Here is a 9,761-nt window from a genome sequence, read left to right as displayed (position 1 = left end):
AGAAAAGTTGAAAAGGGAAGCCGAACCAGTTGTACCATAACCTAAGCAAAAGTGTTGTCATGTTTTAATTTCTTTTTAAATAAGTGCATTCATTTACATACTGTTTATTATACATTGTTTAGCATATGTGACATATCTTGCTTTATTCAATTACTATATTACTTAATTTTTCATGTCTCCATAAATATTTCTAATGGCTCCATGGTGTCTTCTTATTACTGTTTCCTTATCCATTCCCTTATGGCTGGAAATTTTAATTTCTTCTAATTCTGTTCCATTATAAATAATGTTGCTTTATTTGTCTTTACTCATAAGGCTTGTTTTATTTTTCACAATTTGTAGCACAGATTCCCAAGAATAGAATTTAAGGATTCAGATATCCTGAATCCAAGCCCAGAGTTCTTTGAGATCATAACTTAGATTTTAGAAGAAGAGAGAAAGAAGACCTATTAAAGCTAAATTTTTAGTTCAGACTTTATGCTCCCTCACCATCCATACAGCATGGTTTCTAAATGGAAAGCAAATAATTAGGAGACAACATTAAGGGATCTTGGACAATGATTTTGCTTACTGGGTCCACCCCTCTATCCAGTAATGCTCATCTGTAAATGGAAAAATCTATTATGAGCACAGAATTGTTGTGAGCATGAATGAGGTAACGAAAATGAAAACTGCATCTTTGCCACAACTATTTTTGCCGCATTGCTAGTTGACCATAAGGTGATTTTGTTGTTAAAGATAAAAAATAATAATAATTATTGATTGACAGTTTGGTTTGACAATTTGTTGGTTTCAACTGGCTGATGGTTAGTTTCATCTCTCCATTGGTGTAGTACTCCTGCTTTCATATCTGTACAGTGGTGCAGAGTTTTGAACTCAGGTTTCTCATAGAACTTTGGAACGTCTATCAGTGGACATGTGAAAATATGCCAATAACGAACAACAGTGTGGAAAGCTTTTATGAAGCAATGCAAAGCTCAGTTATAAACATGCATCCTGGTATTTGGAAACTGATACGAACCTCTTTTAAGGAAGGAAGGTATCTTACCAAAAAACAAACAGTGCGTTGCTGAGCAAGAAGAATTAACAGGCAAAACCCAAAACCAAAACAAACAAAAATCCGCACAAAAACAGAACAAAACAAAATAATACATTATGAATGGAAGATTTTGAAGACAAGTTTTTAGGTATCCACAAAATAAAATCAGTTACTTGCAAGGTATTGCCATGAATCTACACACAGTTTAAAAGTATTCAAGTATTTTCTATTAAGCAATAAAATCTGTATAATTTTGTTACTCATTTTTAATGTGTTACTAGACACTGTTTAATGAATGTCCGTCTTTCATTTTTTTCATAATTTTATCTTTTACGGCAAAATTGCCTTACGGCGAATTAGTTTTGCGGCAAGGACGCTTGCGACGGAAACGCTTAAAATAAAAATGCCGGAGGCGGAAAATTTTGAGAGAAGTCTGTAGTGCGTTCAGAGACCAGGTAGGTGGTGGAACTGAGGGGAAAAATAGTCAGTCGTGGAAATTTTGATCAATAAGGAAATGCAAGGCCAGGGTAAAAGCATCAAAATGAGCGTACACTACATGGGCCACCAGTTTGCGCTGGGGGTTTAATGTGTTTCTGTCCTAAACTTTTCTCGCTTGCCCTTCTAGCCTCCTTTCCCCACTTAAAACCTAGGTTTTTCCTCCAACAACAGGACTCATTTCCAATGGCATTTATTTCTTGAACCCCCCTGAGTCATCAAGGCAATGCTAGGGGTAAAATTCTTTGAGTCGTCATGTAACTTAAGTAACGCTGTGCTGAGATTTTTAACTGAAACAGCCACCCATTATTTCTTACTATTATTCAGGAATACTTCACTTTCTAATCTGGTTCTTTCATTATTTGTTATTGTTGTTGTTTTAAAGATTTTATTTATTTATTTGAAAGAGAAAAAGAGAGCACAAGTCGGGGGAGAGGCAAAGGAAGAAGCAGGCTCCTGGCTTAGNGGTGGAACTGAGGGGAAAAATAGTCAGTCGTGGAAATTTTGATCAATAAGGAAATGCAAGGCCAGGGTAAAAGCATCAAAATGAGCGTACACTACATGGGCCACCAGTTTGCGCTGGGGGTTTAATGTGTTTCTGTCCTAAACTTTTCTCGCTTGCCCTTCTAGCCTCCTTTCCCCACTTAAAACCTAGGTTTTTCCTCCAACAACAGGACTCATTTCCAATGGCATTTATTTCTTGAACCCCCCTGAGTCATCAAGGCAATGCTAGGGGTAAAATTCTTTGAGTCGTCATGTAACTTAAGTAACGCTGTGCTGAGATTTTTAACTGAAACAGCCACCCATTATTTCTTACTATTATTCAGGAATACTTCACTTTCTAATCTGGTTCTTTCATTATTTGTTATTGTTGTTGTTTTAAAGATTTTGTTTATTTATTTGAAAGAGAAAAAGAGAGCACAAGTCGGGGGAGAGGCAAAGGAAGAAGCAGTCTCCTGGCTTAGCCAGCTGGATCCCAGGACCTGGAGATCATGACCTGAGCTGAAGGGAGAGGTTTAACCAACTGAGCCACCCAGTCCTCCCCCCATATTTGTTTTTAATAAATGTCGTATAGATCATCATGGATATTGAAAACATAACAAAGTGTCTAAATGAAATTAAAAGTCAAACCTCTTCCTCTTTCCCTAAGGTTCTACTAAGGTTCTAATCTGCCTGACTAAAGCATAAATCTCAGCAAAAGATCTTGTTTTCTTTTAAGAATAATAAAGAAGATTTCAGCTTTTTCCCTCTCTACTTAAAATGTTTCTAGACCATTCATATATATATATATATATATGAATATATATATATTCATATATATATATATATATGATCTGTGGCAATTCATAGATATATATTTAGGTGAGCAAATTCTTTGCTTTATTTTCCAAATTAGCTCTCTCCACCTCCCTAACCATTTAGAAGCTTTGAGCAAATATTTCGTCTTCCTTCCACTAAAAAATGACATTCTTTCCTCTGAAATGCTTCTTTCTCCCAGCCTGTATACACATCAGTTTTCTTAAAATCTTATACATCCTACAATGGCCTTAATCTCACTCAAGGTGTTAGTGTTTTCTTTTTCCCCTACTTCCTTAATCCTTGTAAAAGAATTCTGTTGATTTTTATTTCAGCATCATCCTTTCCCTCATTCATGTGGTAGTAGTATTTCCCTCCTTGCAGAAGTTTTGGTTTTAGTTAAGCTACCAATCAAAGAGGAAAGCACCTGACATAACCTGAAAAGTAACACACAAAACCCTTTTGAAAACAGATTAATCCAAGAGTGGGCAGGTGAACCAACCAGAGTGAATCAGAGTTTTTCTGTGCACTTAATGAATGGCTGCTGGAATATTGTGAGTTTAGGGTTGTCAGAAGCCTCTCACCCGTGGAGAAAGAGACAGACAGATATGCACACACAGAGGGAGAGAGAGAGGAGAGAGAGAGAGAGAAATCCTCAGAGATAAGTAGAGCCAAGAGTTCAGGGTGAAGGGAGGGAGAGAGATTTAATGAACTTATTTATGTCCCTTGGTTAGGATATGTCTCAACCCAGGTTGTGGCACGTGTCTTTTTTTATCCAAGTTCAAGTTTGTTTTCTCTAACTTGTAACATTTCTCTGAATTATATTCTTTAGTTCCTGATAACTGGGTCTGTGCTCTCATTAGTGTGCTGAAATGCTCTCTAGATATTTTAATTGGCATTCAAAGTTCTCTTCATAGTCATAATCAACCCTTCAGTGTCATTTGACCATGGTTGCTAATATTTCTGTATCACTTTAGATATTTTAAACTGCAAAGGATTTTTTCTAGGGAATTAAATGCTTCAAAACTTGTTAGAAGTTCCGGTGGAGTAGAATTCAGGAGGCTGCCTTTGCATCATTGGTTTGAAAGCCATGCTGCTATGATGCAGATGTCAGGAATCTGCAGTTGCTCTTGCTGCTCCTGCCACTGCCACTGCTGCAAAGATCACCCACGGGCAAGGCTGGCAACCAGACACTGGAATGTGGAGTCTGCCCGCTGCTTAACAGCCACTAGTTACAGGAAGATGACCTCTGTCTCTCTTCTGCCTTTTAGATATTGTATGAGTGCATCTAATAGAATGCAAGTTACATCCGGAAGCCCAGTTGCCAGGGAATTTAGGAAGTATAGATTTTAAATCCCTAGCCTTGCTAAATGGAATGAGGCCAAAATGGACATTGGAAGATCCAATCCAAGAATCTATTAAATCTTCTTTCTGACAGTTGCCTACTTCCTGTTAACCATATGGCACCATCTTTTCTGTCCCCCTTCCTCTCAGATGCTTCTTTAGTCTACTTCACTGTTTAACTTTTTATGCCCAATAAAAACAGGTATTTCTAGAGCTATCACTCTTGACTTTCCCTTCTTTCCTTCAGATACTGTCTCCATACACTCCATACACTTTGGTTTCAAATATTATTTCTCTGCATATTTCTCTTACTTTGACTAAACTCCATAGCTCCAGGATGAGTCATAGATAAGAAGTGACAGAATTAATTGAAAATGCAGAGGGGACTGAATAAAGGGATCTGAAACTTAGGATGGGTAAACTCTTCAAAAAGAGCCAGCTCTAAATATGCTTATATCCAAAAATCCAAATTAATATATTGAAAAATACATACAAAGAAAGCATGGATGAAGATATAGAAGACATAGGTATTGTATCAGTTGGAATTCTTTGGGCTCCAGGCTTTTCTCTTTGCATTCTTCTACCTTCAGCCTATCGGTGTTGTCTCCCCTTCTGGTTGCAAGACAGCTGTAGCAATTCCAGACATATGCAGGCACAGCCTGCCCGTTGAATGTTTATGGAGCAAAACCTTTCCACAAAGCCCTTAGGAGCCATCCAATGGTCAAACGCCATTGGCCAGGATTAAATTATGTGTTTGTGAGCTAGGGAAGGTGGCTAGGGAAATGAATATTTCTTCCAACCTCTATCTACACTGGGAGGCAGACTTTTACAGCAAGAAGAAGACAGAGGGACTGTTGGGCAAAAAACAATTGTGCCTACCACTCTATTCAAATTTGCAAGTTATATAAAATCAGGATGAATTGCAAATGCTTTGATTGACAAAGTCTGAAAAGAGTAACTGAATACCCTTGAGTAATATACTCAATCGAGTTTAGGTAATTATAAAACCTGAATACCCTTGAGTAATATACTCAATCGAGTTTAGGTAATTATAAAACCTACATTTGGAATCTAAATCTAATTTTGTTTCGTTGAAATATAAGGGGTATACAGGATACAAAATGCAAGGAAAAGACCTGGGTTAGGAATCTGCAATAAGAATTCATGGTAAAAAAATGCGTATGACTGCTCAAAAAAGCGAATTTAACTTTAAGGAACAATAATAAGTTTAAAAAGAGGGTGAATCAATTCTTCTGGATGGTGAACAGAGCTGACAAGGTATTTGAATGTGTGTGGGAAGGTACTGATAAATTATAGACAGAATCTATAAAGACTGTCATTTCGTTTGAGGAGCTGGACAAGCTTTGCCTGGATAAGAAAAGAATCATGGCCCTGTTTAATGTCAGTCTTATATGTGTTTTGAGTGTCCTTCTAGGGTCAATTTCTAAACATCTATTTGCAAGTCAGTATGGAAACCAGTAGTAAATTTATGTAGCCTACTACTTTAGAAACTCGTTTTTCTTCAGTGAGTACAATTTTCTGTTCTTTCTCTTTACTAGCATAGGCTTCCATTTATTCCTCCTTTAAAAAAAATCATTTCCATTTACTTTCTTCTGAACTCTTTATTCCTGTTTTACATCTAGTTTTTTCTTATCCTCTGTTTGCCTATTTTCTTTCTTTTCCTTGCCTCTATTCTTTTTTTTAACATTTCTTTTTCAAAAGTATATCTTTATTGTCACCCATGTAAAAGATATGATCTCTTTTTGTTTTGTTTTGTTTGACTTTGCTTTAAGTTTTTATTTAAATTCCAGTTAACATACAGTGTAATGTTAGTTTCAGGGGTATAATATAGTGATTCAACACTTGCATACAACACCCAGTGCACTCCTTAATCCCCGTCATCCATTTTACCCATCTTCCCACCCACCTCCCCTCTGGTAACCATCAGTGTGTTCACTATAGTTAAGAGTCTGTTTCTTGGTTTGCCTCCCTCTCTCTGTCTCTTTTTTTTCCTGTTACTTATTTGTTTTGTTTCTTAAATTCCATATAAGAGTGAAATCATATGGTATTTGTGTTTCTCTGACTTATTTCGCTTAGCATAATAGTCTAGCTTCATCCATGTCATTGCAAATGGCAAGATTTCATTCTTTCTTATGGCTGATTAATATTCCTCTGTGTGTGTGTGTGTGTGTGTGTGTGTGTATGTATGTGTGAACACCACATCTTCTTTATCCATTCATCAGTCCGTGGGCACTTGGGCTGTTTCCACAATTGGGCTACTGTAGATAATGCCGCTGTAAACATTGGGGTGCATGTATCCCTTTGAATTAGTATTTTTGTGTTCTTTGGGTAAATACCTAATAGTGTGGTTGCTGGATCATATGGTAGTTCTATTTTTAACTTTTTGAGGAAACTCCATACTTTTTTCCAGAGTGGCTGCACCAGTCTGTGTGCCCACCAACAGCATGAGTGTTCCCCTTCCTCCACATCCTCGCCAACACCTCTTGTTTCTTGTGTTGTTGATCTTAGTCGTTCTGACAGGTATCAGAAGATATCTCACTGCAGTTTTTCATTTCCCTGATGATGAGTGAATTTGAGCATCTTTTCATGTGTCTGTTGGCTATCTGTTTGTCTTCTTTGGAGAAATATCTGTTCATGTCTTCTGCCCATTTTCTAATTGGAATTCTTGTTTTTGGGGTGTTGAGTTTTATAAGTCCTTTATATATTTGGATTCTAACCCTTCTTCAGATATGTCATTTGCAGTGTCTTTTATTCCATAGATTGCCTTTTAGTTTTGTTGATGGTTTCCTTCGATGTGCCAAAACGTTTTATCTTGATGCAATCCCAATAGTTTATTTTTACTTAAATTGTCTCTCTTCATTTTCCTCTACTCATTTTAATACTGTATCATTTTCTTATTTTCTTGAAATGAAGGTGAGGTGTTTCCATTACAAGGATGACAGTGATAGTCAGAAGAGGCTAATACTGCTATGCTCAGAATTTCTGAAATAACTAGAAATTTTAATCTTCAAAGAAAGAAAGATACCAACAAATCTATATCCATCTTTATTTAAGTTTTATTTAAATTTTCTTGCATACCTAGATACTACTTACAAATCCTTCTTTAGGTAAGTATTTCCAATATTAGTTACATTTTTTTTAAAGAATTTATTTATTTATTCGACAGAGATAGAGACAGCCAGTGAGAGAGGGAACACAAGCAGGGGGAGTGGGAGAGGAAGAAGCAGGCTCATAGCGGAGGAGCCTGATGTGGGGCTCGATCCCATAACGCCGGGATCATGCCCTGAGCTGAAGGCAGACACTTAACCGCTGTGCCACCCAGGCGCCCCCAATATTAGTTACATTTTAAACAGCCAGATTTTATTGTTACAAAGCCAATTTGTTTAAGTAAGAGAATGCCTGTGGCCCTGTAATAACTTGGGTGTGGAAGAAAAGCAGGCAAAAGTTAAGTAAGCAAATAGGAAGAAAAAGAAAATGGGAAAGAGAGAAAAATCTTCCTTCAAGGAGAAGGTATGTACTTTTAGTATATGTTTGATAGACTGATGGATTCCAGATTTGATTCCCTCAAGACTAAGTTCTTTCTGAAACATATGAAGTTCTCCATGACAATTAAAACACTGCATTTATCACTATATACCTTGCCATTGGCTTGACCTATTGACAGATGCATCCTTCAGAGTAATGGTTCTCAACAGAAGTGATTTTTGCCCCCCAGGGGACATTCGTCAATTTCTAGAGACATTTTTAGTTATAACAACTGGGGATGGGGACGCTACTGGCATCTAGTGGGTACAGGCGAGGATTGCTGCTAAGCCAATACATAGGATAGCTCCTCATTAACAGAATTATCTGGCTCACATGTCAGTAGTGCCCAGGAAAAGAGGCAACTCTTTAAAACACGGCATTGATTCTATTGTTACAGAATTGTTAGAGGATATTAGAAAGTATTTGCTAAAAAAGAAAGTCTCTTTATGTGTATAACAATTTTGTACTGTTTCCTAATACCATAGTTGCAAAATGGATAGTTATTGGAGGGTTACGTGTTAGACTTGCATCACATAAAGCTTGACATACTTTATTATCTTTCTCCTGTCACTTGAATGTAAGCTCTTTAAGTGTGGAGCTTTTTATTATTGTTATATATAGTTCAGTGATGGCACATAATAGGCACTCAATAAGCATTTATTTTTTTAAATAAATAAATGCCTAGGTAGGGTTAAGTTACAATTTTTAAAAAATCATTTTGTTCCAGATAACTGTTTTCTGTTCTTTCCTTCATTCCTTTCTTCTCTCCTTCCTTCCATCTTTAAAAAAAATTCATAGATGCCTTGGTGTGTCAGCCAGTTGTTAGGATTTCTGTCTCTGTAAGCAGTATAAGTATTACACACACACACACACACACACACACACACACACACACACACACAGAGTTTATTCAGTTTAGGGAATTCACCGGTATCCTGGAGACACTCATAAACTCCTAGGATCCTTAGGTCTCAACTGAAAAATTTAGGAAAACTGTGAAACCAAATATCTAGCTGCTTTTAGGTGTGGTAAACCTATGAAAATTAAGGGAAAAAATGATACCAAAGTCAATCAATAGCTACCCAAAGTGTTAAACTTCATACCTATAGAAGGGATCTCACTGAATTCAAAAATTACTTGTAGAGACTTCAAATGCATTTCATACAGTAGGTACTGCTTCTGAGTTCTTAAGTTCTCTATAAATTGAGAAATACATTTTCCCACTTAATGTTTTTAATCTATTTATAACAAAGATCTTATATAAGTTCTTTTATATCAACTTGATTAATTACAAGGTTCAACCAGACTTTCTTTATTTATGACCTATTTGTAAAGAAAAGGCAAAAAGAGTGCAATATTTCTTCAGGGGGATTATTTTCTATTGATGGGTGTCTGTTGACAGAATCCTTATCATTTCATGCCAATTTTCTCAAAGAACATTGTGACAACTGCTCACAGCAGGCAGAGTCAGACTCCAGAATTGATTTTGGCAATCTGTATTGATCATATTGTTGATGATCTTTAAAACATCTTGCTATCCCAGACTTTACTTATGTCAAGGAGAATTAACAAATCTATCTGATATTGGTATGTTCATGCCGCTACCAAATCTTGAATTGTCATCAATATTTAAGAGTCATCTTTAGCCAAAAAGCATCAACAAGCTAATAGAACATTTTACAAAGATGCTGCTCCCATTTTATTCAACTGCATAATGACTTCAGAGGTTCATAAGTGAGAATCATAGGAAAGCCTGCTTGTTTTTGTGCTTCCTATTTTGTTTTTGTTCTTTGTGTAAGAGACTAGAAAGATTGTTTGAAGGCTGCAATAGAAGAAAAGTGAAAGGAAAGGAAAAGAAGGAAATAAGAGGCAAAGAGAAAATGAAATAGAGAATTTTTTAATGTTTGCCATGGGTTTTCTGCTAAAATATGAAAAAAGAGATGTCAGAATACTAATGATAAGAAAATGGGAATTTGGAAGCCAGAGGGTATTGATTTAAATAAATAAATAAATAAATATATATATATTTGTATGTGTAGGA

At 36.3% G+C, this 9,761-nt stretch overlaps 1 long non-coding RNA gene across 1 annotated transcript in view; it reads left to right on the top strand.

Moving 5' to 3' along the window:
* Window positions 1-1,440: 1,440 nt before the first annotated feature.
* LOC117797257 overlaps window positions 1,441-9,761 on the top strand; it is a 249,548-nt gene continuing 241,227 nt past the window's right edge. The window contains exon 1 of the long non-coding RNA XR_004622200.1: window positions 1,441-1,494. This is a non-coding gene — a long non-coding RNA (uncharacterized LOC117797257). The remainder of the gene's footprint in view (window positions 1,495-9,761) is intronic.

Source organism: Ailuropoda melanoleuca, chromosome 20 (assembly GCF_002007445.2).
Source record: "Ailuropoda melanoleuca isolate Jingjing chromosome 20, ASM200744v2, whole genome shotgun sequence".
NCBI lineage: Eukaryota > Metazoa > Chordata > Mammalia > Carnivora > Ursidae > Ailuropoda > Ailuropoda melanoleuca.
The sequence above is the reverse complement of the archived record's forward strand: the minus strand, read 5'-3'. Positions and strand labels throughout refer to the sequence as shown.